This window comes from Octodon degus, unplaced genomic scaffold, assembly GCF_000260255.1.
Source record: "Octodon degus isolate 3935 unplaced genomic scaffold, OctDeg1.0 scaffold00121, whole genome shotgun sequence".
Taxonomy (NCBI): domain Eukaryota; kingdom Metazoa; phylum Chordata; class Mammalia; order Rodentia; family Octodontidae; genus Octodon; species Octodon degus.
The window spans coordinates 2,302,673-2,313,980 of NW_004524697.1; positions in this window are offsets into that span (position 1 = coordinate 2,302,673).

The window sequence follows — 11,308 nt, forward strand, 5'->3', positions numbered from 1 at the left end:
GTTCCTTAGGCATTTACCTTTGCTCAAGTTGTAGAAGGATGGTGAACTGTTTCATGGTTTTTGTATTTGTGTCTAATGCACGTTTTAACATGATAGATGCAATGCATTATGTAGCTACAGTTTTCTGAAAAAGTCAATCTTTTAGGAATTGTTTTTTAGTTCAATAATTTTTTTCTTTAAATTTCAAAACAGAAGAAAAAAAATGAAGCAAAATTCTCACCCTAACAATCCCACTATTCTGTCAGTGTTGTGTTATAAATAAGCTACAGTCCAACATCTCAACCATAATTCAATTGAAATGATAGGTGCCATGTGTTTATTAAAAGATCCAGTGCCCGTTCACCATTGCCTGAGAATTGACTGCTTTTGGCTTTCTGTCATTAAAACATCACACCAACGAAGCATGGTGGTGCACCACTGTCATCCCTGCACTAAGGAGACTTTGGCGGGAGGACTGTGGCCAAATATACGGTCAGCCTGAACTACATGGGGAAATCTTATCAAGAAAAACAAGGCAACTCACACACACACACACACACACACACACACACACACACACCCTATGATGCTGTAAATCCTTGTTCATTTTAAGCAGTCTTCTATACTGTACACATTCACAAACCAAGTAATAAAGGGCTTTAGCCAAGTATAGCTATTTGAAGAAAAGATCCGGGGGCAGCGGTCATCAATTTCACAACCTGCTTTTTCCCAACATGCCCTCATCTGTCAGGAGAGCCCTACTTTTTTAGCATTTTTTTATCATTTATTCCTTTAAATAATTTTTATCAAAACTTAGTACCAGTTGTGTAGTTGGGTAGGAGAAGAACAGTTCCTATTGTTCTAAGCACAATAGAAAAAATGTGGATGAGAACAATTAATTGAATATTTCAAAACAGCTAGCAGAAAGGACATTGAAAGTTCTCAACAGCAAGAAGTAACATGGACATATTATAAGGATAGATATGCTACTTATACACATTTGATTATTACACACTGTGTTGAATACCATGTACTAAAATACCATACTGTATCCATAAATGCGTATAATTTCTATAAAAATTAAAACAAAAACATATTTAAAAGCTAGTATATGCCAGCACTATTGGTTTCTGGAAACACCATGTTAAAATAAGTGTTTCCTTCACTTACGTTGTTAATGTCATGAAGCAGAGGGTTAGAAACAAAATATCAAAATATATTCTAGCTTAATAAACACAATGCATAGTGCTATGACAACAGTTTTCTGAAAGGGAAAGAAAGATTTAGCAAAACCTTTACATAGCAGGTTAATACTGAGAGTGATCAAGAACTATTTATAAAGAAAAAGAGAACCTTCACAGGCACAGGCACCAACATGGGCCATGATGCAAGAAATTAAGGACAACAGCTGGGGGCTCAACAGTCCCTGGGCACACGCGGAAGCCAGAGAAAAGTCATGCCTTGGGCTGGTTCACGATGCCATCAAATATTCATTTTCAGAAGGTCACACCAATCAAAAACAAAATGTGCATAACATTCACCTCTCCAGTGTGGACAAAATTCCCAGTCTACTGAGAAAATGGATTCAGTTTTATTTTGATCTTCCATCTTAACTTTTCAGGGAGAAATTTAAACATGTAGGAACACTGTACTTCTGAAAGAAATGAGGTTTTTGTTTAGTTTTGTTTTGTTTTTTTCCTGGAGTATCTATTCCTTAAAATTGTATCAAATATAGAGGCATTGAGAAATATTGTGCAAAAGCATCCACCTTAACTTTACTGTAGAAGTTATTTATTTTTTTATTATCAAAATGATGTTATAGGGCTGGCCAAATAGCTCAGTGGATTAAAGAGCCTGCAAGCAGGCACAGGGCAGGGATTCAAACCCCAGGACTGCTGTGCCGGCACCACCGCCAGGCATGCAGAGATAGTTATTGAGATTGGACGTGGTAGTGCACACCTGTAATCCCAGCCCTTGGGAGGCTGTAAACAGGAGACTCACTACGAGTCCATGCAGTAGTGAGATCCTGAACACCCTGTAGACCCTTCCCTAAAATACAGGGAAAAAATGGGGCTATATAATTATAGTATATCATGGTATCACGATAAAAATCCTTCATTTATGCTGTATGCCTGGAGCTCTTATTTCTTATCCTTTGAATGCTCACAGATTAATCATCGGAGGCAAAGGCATCTGACCAAGAGCTATTGCCTTCCCTCAGGCAACACGGTCTCTGATTACAAGCTCTGGTACTGGTGCGCCCTTTTCCCTTGAAGGCACTCCCAGACTACGACGTGACTCATGGCAGGAACTGCTCCCGTTCACCTAACCTGAAAACAATATAGCTTGACACAGTGAAATGGGTAGCAGGAAATGGGCAGAAATGGCTAGTTAAGCAGCTGACATGCAGTAGACTGTCCAGTCAGTACAGACCAGGAGCTGGGAGCGTTCCACAGCCAACCAAAGTACATATGTATTAAACTTGGCCTTCTACACGGTCCTGAGTGACTGATAGTTGTGGCTACTTATACTCCTATTTCTTACCTGTGGACATCTTTTCTGTGAAGTAATGATTGAATGGGAGACGTTGCCAGGAATTTGTGTTACCAGGCAGCTGAAGTGTGAATGCTGTCTTAGAGAACAAACAACGGGGATGGCTGTTAAGACCATCGGCTTGTCTGAGATGTTGGAGAGTTGTGTAGGCCACGGAGGCCACAATGGCCATGGAATCTCTGCATTAGAGACTGGCTCAGAAACATGTTTGTTGAAAAGTCACACACAAAAGCATGGTACATGTCACATAACAAAATAACAACTCTCACCACCAACTGCAAAAGTGTAGATTAGAGCCAATTTTATGGCCTAATTTAGCTCACACTAATTGGACATTTTTTTTCTTCACAAGGATCTGGAAGACTTCCTGGTATAAATATTTGATGAATGACAACAAAAATAGCAATACTCAAATCATGTCAGATGCCAGACGTGGATATAATGCTTTAAGCTTAATTAACTAAGAAAAGTCTTCTAGAAATGATAGCAAAAGAAATTAAAATTATCTTCACTCTGATCTAGTAACCCTTTCCTGGAAATTCATTTAAAGCACCAAAAGACCTTTGTGTATAAAATTTGATCTTTAAACAATTCAATCTTAGCTGTACCCATTAGAGAAAAAGCACATTAAAAACTTACATATCTAACTCCATGGAGTGTTCAGATAAATAATAGCTCATCAACTAGATAAACTGTTACATTGAGAGAAAAAGATTATAAGAATTATAGAAAACCAGAGAACTTGCATTACTTCACCTTAATTGTATGAAATATTTGTGCATTAGAATAAATGGAAGTGAACATGTAAAATGAAAATTTAATTAGCATACTTAGGTTTATTGATAAATTTTTTTTAATTTTAAGTAAAATAATACTTTAATTTTTAAGTAAATAATATTATCTCTAACACTGCCTTCCAAGTAAATGACTTATTCTTCTATTTAAATTGAGTCTGTTGATTTCACCCTTTATGCACCGTGTTGAAATTTTTTCATTTTCCTTTTCTTGTGGAAAAGAGAACAAATTTTGTTTCTGATATTGTCATCAGTGAACCGTTTTTGCAAAAACAGCAGGACTGTACACACAGATAAAGGCTGAAACTATAAAAAAGAGAACTATAACTTTTTACCTGTCAAACATGAGTTACAAATGCGCTTGAATTATCTACACTTACCCATAGTCCTAGTAAGTTCTGCAATCCTCTTCTAGGTCATCACACACAAACACACACACACACGTACACACGTACACACACACACACACACACACACACACACAAACATATTGAAAAATATATCATCCACCCTGAAAGCTCGTCTTTGCTTCATTGCCAGAGAGTTTGCTTGGACATGAATGAAGTTGTTCACAAGGACCCGGAAGATACCTGGCCTCTCCACATTGCCCAGCATTCTGGGCAAAGACCACAATCATGGGAAGATCATGAAGACACTGGCCTCAGACTTGTGACTTCATAAAGTCTACTTTGATAATAGCATGCATGTGGCTGGCTTTTCAGGTGATGACACTGTGAAAGTTAATTTTGGGGTGAAAAAAATGTCTTTCCTGATCAAATGAAGCATTTGAAAAAAAGGCAAATTAAGGAAAAGCAGAAACTGATCAGTGAAAGAATGAAATATCATGAAGGTCAGAGATAAGAATTATAGTGTCTGAAATAATTCAAAAATAATATACTATTTTTGTACAAACTTGTACACGAAAATGCAAGTGACTTTCTAGATTCAAAGCATGTGAATGACAAATGTCTTCAATAAAATGAAGAATTTAGTAATTGATCTGAAGTTTTCTTTAATCAATATTAATGTGACATAAACATAAAAGGCCTTACCATAATTTTTAAAATTTAGTCTTTTCTAGTTTAGAGATACTGAAGTTGAGAGTATATGACTTAAATGTTATAATTTTCCTTTGAAGAATCTAAACAATTATAAAATAGGACCTAATATAAGCAAGGAAATAATATAAAGTAGTATGCTTAGAAGTGAGGAGGCACTATGGAAACAGTTCATGAATTGCAGCCCCAAAACTAATCTTCCCTGGAAAGTATTTCCTTTCTTACCAATCCATACAAATGCTCAGCTCAAATTCATGACCTATTCTTAAAACTCTTGGGATTGGCGACTGCTCACTGTCTCCATTCCAGGATGGAAAGTCTGAGCTGAGGAACAGAAGGGTCATCAGCAAAAGAAACATGACCCACACAAGCCTGCAGCGTGGCTCTGCGGCTTCGGTCATGTGCTAAAAATAAAAAGCGGAAGCTAACTCAGCGGTGGCCAGAGCCACCTCTAAGCCAGTCCTAGTCATTGTGAGGAATGCCACTCTCTGCTAGGATTCTTTTGAGTCACTTGAATAGACTACTAAAAACAAAGTGGTACTTCTTATTCTCCATCAATAAAACAAAATAATAAAATAAAAATGTTACCACCACCAGAAATTGGAATAGAAAAAAATGTTAAAAAGCACATCACCTTACTTAAAGTCTTCCTCTGTGGCCAGCCTTCTCCTAGGTCCGTGTGTGGGATTTTTCTTTTCATTTCAGAATATTCAGTCTTCAACAGATCTTACTATTGCAGAGTTTGAGGTACTCAAATGAAACTGAATAGGGACAAAAACTTTTTTTTTCTCTAAGAATAAGCTCTTAATTTTTTTTTCTTTTTCTGCTTTAGATACCAGAGATAAATTCAGGACCATATGCTTGCCAGGAGGCATATTTGCCGCTGAGCTATCTCCCTAGTTCCTATTTTTTTCTTTAACAAGAAGCAAGATGAATAAAGTAAGTTTTCTCTATGCTATTTTGGGATTTCTTTTCATTCGAATGATTTCCCTTTATTTTCTCTTTTATCCTGATGTACAATCTCTTTATTTTCTTAGTTTTGTATAATTATAGAGTACCATACCAGAATCCTATGTGTATCACAACTTCCTTTTGAAGCAAAGCTAATGATGAAGGTATATTCCACAACTGTGCCAACCACTTTAAATTGTAATGATAAAGTATATGTAAATTCTTAAAAAGAGATTTCAAGGCCTACCCCCCAAGATCAGATACCACAAGAGCAGATGCCTTAAGAACACTTATGAAGTCCACAAAAGTAGTACTGGTTGTACACACTTCTATCATAATTCTTGTGATTCTTAGTAATAAAACAAAGAAAAAAAAGTTCAGGCTTAAAACTCCAAGTAATTTATTAATTTATATAACCAAAGCCCAGGGCTTTGCACATTATTTCATAGAGGCTTTACCCAATGTCCTCATAGTTGTCTAGAGGCTCCACACACTTCATACTTCTCCATTTGTTAACTTAGCTCTTTTAATTTTTTTATTTTTGGTGGAACCAGGGATTGGACTCAGATCCTTGCGCTTGCCAGGGAAGCACTTCTTCACTGAGCCATCTCCCAGGCCCCCTCCTTTTAATGTTGAGAAAGGGCCTCATTAAGTTCTCCAGGACTTCCCTGAAGTTGAAATTCTCCTTTTCCTGTCTCCCAAGTACAGCATACTGTTCCTGGTTCTGCACACCACTATTTCTGTGGAGGAATATAGCACTTACTGATAGATTCTATCCCAGTCATATCAAAAGCAAGGCAGGATATGAGGATTCTGAAACTAATCTCAATGAAGTTTAAGGTTCAGCTGCAGTAGCTTCCTTCTTCATGATATGCTTACTTCTGGACTAATTCCTGGAAGCCACCTGAGGATCAGGGCATGGCTGAATTGCTTAGCTATCCAAGAAAGATTTAATGTCCTAGTTATACATAGGATTACTCTGACTGCCTTCAAAAAATCAGCGCTCACTTCCAAAGATGGAAAGAACATCTTGGCACTTAAACCACACTGCAGCTACACAACAAGGAAGGACAGGATGTTGGGTCAGTAAACACAACTTTTGTTACAGCTCAGCAGCAGCCAGGAAAGCACGAAGTCAACTGAATAAGAGTATTTTGTAAAACATGAACCTGCTATGAACATCAAATATGCTATTAGTATTAGCAGATAAGAACCCAAATAAGTCACCCAGGTTCTTGCACTACTGTTCTTTTAAAAGTGAGTTTTAGTGGGAAAATAAAGAAAGTTAAACATGAGGCATTTGACCCCATAATGTTATATAAAACAAAGCAAACACACAAGAATAAGTACCACATGATTCATCTTACATGAAAAACCCAAACTACAAATAAAGTTTTGGGCAGAATAAAAGATAGTAGACGGGCTGGAGAGATGGCTCAGTGGTCTAAAGCACCTACTTAGAACAAGCTTAGCAAAGCACAGGGACAGCGGTTCAATCCCCCAGCACCACATGCCAGCCAGCCCCGCCCCCTGGTGGGCTGAGCTGGCCACACACACACACACACACACACAAATAAATAAATAAATAAATAAATAAATAAAATTAAAAAAAAAAGATAGTAGAAAACAAGGAGACACATGTTCTGAAAAAGAGGAAAACAAGAGCTGGAGGGAAGGCAGGCAAGCAGCAGGGGATGAACAAGAAAAGGATTAAGATGTGCTATGAAGAGATACCAATACCCCATGATCAGTGTGACCATTATGTACTGCAAATATGTCCCAATAAAATAAAAATCAAATTCAATTAACTGAATGTTATGCAATATATTTTCTATTATCCTTTCATGCTGCTTGTCAAATTATTCAAATTTGAATCTTTCATGTCTCCATGAATGAATCAAATAAATCTCAAAGAGCTCTGAAATTTGTTATGGAAATATTTAACTAATTTGGAAGAGACCTGATGAAGCTAGGAGTCCCTCCATACTGCCTAACAGCCTCCACAAATCTACTTCAAATGAATATAAAATAACTGACATAATGTACTTTTTAGGAAAACATAACTCTAAGATATCCCAATTAGTACTTGCTTTTAAAAGAATCACCACTTCAACTCTTACATAGAAAGTGCAGAACTCTGGAAGACTGTGGGTCAGATATTTTTATAGACACAAGTCTTAAAAAGAGTGGGCTGAGATGATGTATGCGGAGGAAAATAGTCCACAGAATGTTAAGCATGTATATATGGAAGCAGCCGTGTATACCAGACTTGGAAACCAGTGTGGAGAGATTGGGGGTTACTGCCATTTCAGCAGAAATGTTCATATCTTTTCATCTAGAAAGAAAAAAGATGTGGGAGTGACTCAGTGAGCCTGGATCTTTCTTTCTCTAATGATATAAGTTAGGCATACTTAAGGTTCTTGTTTTGCTTAGATGCTCACTTAGTTTGCAAAACTCTGGAAATTTGTACCATTAAAGGACATCTAAGGATTCAAATGCTGGTATGCTATGGAATGATCTAAATAGAAATAAGGTGTAACAACCTTAACATAGCAGCTTAACACTTTGTTGCCATTTTCTATATGACATCATCCAAGACCTCTCCAGATTTGATGAGAAATGTCCCATCTATACCACTCTTCTTCATCTCACATGATCACACCTCCTACTGAAAATCCACATAAAAATAGTGGGCTGCTTGCCAACACAGCCATGGGGGATGCTTGTAGAAAAATAGTACCTTTTGAAAAGTGTAACACCCAGATTTAGAAAGTAGAAAGATTCCCAAGGGCAACACTCAAAACAATGCATTCAGCTGGTATAATTAAAAACCCAAGGTCTGGACTTTGAAACAGACGCAGGTTTAAAATAGTACCTTGCCATTTATTAATTGCTTAAGGTCTGGCAAATTGCATAATCCTCTAAGCCTTTGCTATCTTATCTACAAAATGTAAAATGGATATTGATTAAATGATGTTACTATCAAAATGCTTAGTACAGTGCCTGGCACTTAGCAAACACTAATAAACAGTACTTGTGCTAAGAAAGGTATGGCGATGCAGAATGTGCCTTCCACTGTAGGGCTGGACTAAAGGTAAGCTACTATACTTGCCTCTTCATTGTCTCTTCTCAGATATAACTTCTTAAATCATCTCATGTCTCATAATCTTTTGAGACATGTACAGCTTTCAGACATCCTTGATTATATATGATTTCTGTTTAAGCTACTCATTACCAGTCTATAGTTTTCAGTTTTTGAAAACCACAGAAAGAGAAAGGTTATTTGAACAGTCTGTGACAAACTACCAAGGAGTAATGACCATCATAGCATGTTAGCTTTGAGTTTGACTACCTAGGTTTGAGTCAGGAGATTAGGGTGTCGCAAAACTGGCTGGGTTAGTAGGTGTGACGTGTCGATTACAAAATTCCAGGACATGTGCACAGGATGGTTCCCAAAGCCCTACAAGGATAACCTAGACCTGACATCAGCCTGAGGAATGAGTGACACAAAATGACAGTCCCCACTGAGGCTTTGCATTGTGCTCTTTCTTGTGTGGTGGCTGCTCTCACCCTGTAGGGTATACTCAATTTTACTTTTACTTGGCTCAGATTCACTCTTCAGAGCCCTTTCTCTTCCTACTTTCTGTAAATTTTTGCTATGATTTTTGCTTGTCTTGACCAACTCTTTTCTCAAGACAGAAAGAATCTAGAAACCGCCTCCAGAAGGAGATTTCAGCATCTCAAACGCAGTAACAGGTTTCCACCTTAACCTTGCTACTCCTACTCTGTGCAACCTTGAATAGATTGCTCAAACTTCTTTGCATATGGCTTCAGTGACAATTTCTATAAAATGAAACAGTGGTGTTCTCTATCTAGATTTAGAGTATGTACTTAGTTGATATTTCTTGACATGTTATAAACAACATAACATAATTACTTGTAGTAGCTACTTTTAGTAAAATATCTATACGTTATAGGATTACTTGTGATAATAATATACAGAATGACATAATCCCCTCAATTATATCTATCAATGTGTTCATGTATTTGTACAAATACAATGTTGCTCATAATTTTATCCCATCACCCAAGGTTAAAAAACAAAATAAAAGACTCCAAGGATGGCTTAATTCTGGCCTTTGACTGCCATGAGGATCAGCACAGAGGACAGGTGGCCAAGTCACTACTCACTGAACTCCTTTGAGAACTTGAGCATCTGGGTGAACAGCAGAGGTTTTCCCATGATGCCCTGGCAATCTACTTCCTGCAGTTCCATAAGACATTGGTAAAAACTAAGGCCAATTCAAGCTGCCTGCTACATGAGTATTCTTCTCCTGTATGGACCAAATTAAAATTTGTGGGAACTCAGTAAGTTGGCTTAAAATGCTTTGCTTCATCAATTGACTAGAAAAGATTTCTCTCCAGTCTTCCTAAAGAGAAAACATTCTAGTGAAAATTCCATTTAGAAAACAAAGTAATATTATTTGGTATTATATTACATAACACTGATTTAATCAGCACAAAAATCATAAAAAAGAACAACCATGAAACTGACAATTTGAGTAACAAATCCAATGAGAGCTCAAGTTTTATCTGATTGGGATGTTAAAGATAAAGTGATACTCTGGAATGCCCCATTCAAAATTAGTTTTCTATGGATGCTGCTTGTTTTTCTGGTGACGATAATGTAATTTAGTTTTGGAATACATGGCACACACCATGGTGCAAGAGGTCAAACTAAGTTTCAATTTTTGTTTTAAAAAGACTCAAGACAGGATCTGGAAGAATATGTCAATAATATATTTTTGAGATCACATCTAAGTGTAGTTTCAAGAACTCATGGAAGCCCTTCTTGAAAAATTTCTACACAATGAGTTCAAATTGTCTTAAAAATATATTTAATTTCTGGAAGAGTTTTGTTTTTTTTTTTAATCAATGTCAGCCATATGGGTACTCTAAACAAGGTCATATTGAGGTTAAATGAGTTTATATGTTTATGCTTGAAGAGTTGAAACTGACCAATAAAAAAATTAAAAAATTAAAGTATTTTGGCTGCTTGATTCTAATTGAGCTAATTTTAAAGTTGCAAAAATAGATTTTGTTAGTCCTCGGCCATTGTAAACTAGCCAAATGTCTGTTTACATAGTCCCTTCTGAACTAAAATGGTTTTTCTTAGACTTAGACAAAACACACTTCCCTTCTATGCCCTCAATATTTCAGTGGCAATAGGAGATATTAAAATGCAGCCAATAACATCGTCTTCCTTTTTTTTCCTTTTTGTTTTCTTTAGTACTGTTCTGGTCATGAAATCTAAGAGACTGGAGAGAACACTCATAGAATTTGTTTCTCTTGCCTCAGGCTCTCTCTACCTTCCTTGGAATTTCTTGGTTTTGCTTATGTTTTCCTTTCCCACTTACATTGAACTCTTAAGTTAAATCAATAAAAAATATCCTCCCCCAGATACCCACTGATTTCAGAATCCACCACCGCTATGTTTTTATTTCCGTAGTGGCCGATTATCACATTTATCTAGGCCTACAGTGGTGGCAAATACATGGCTTGCATGTTAATGTGTCTGTGTATTTTTAAAACAACAAATGTCTATGTAAGGGTTTGTTCTGTTCTGTTTTGTTTCTCCTCAACTCAAACCGCAGTATTCAGGTTTCAATGTACAGTTGGTACTTTGCAATAAATAAGTTGGTTTTGAGTTGCAGTTTGGCACTTGGTCTCTAAAAGTATCACCAGCCCTGACTTAGGATATCCCACTCATAAATAAGAAACTGTCCAGACTCAGAAATTGTAGCCAGAAAGTATAGGTAGTCTTTGTTGCCTCTGTTATTTTTCCATCATTCCCTGAAATATTTACTAAAGAAAGAACTCGTTCAGCTAATCAACTCTGGTTAATTTAATTTGACTAACAAAATTATTGCATTGAATTCCAAGCTACAAGCTTTGTTCTCACATTTCATTTTT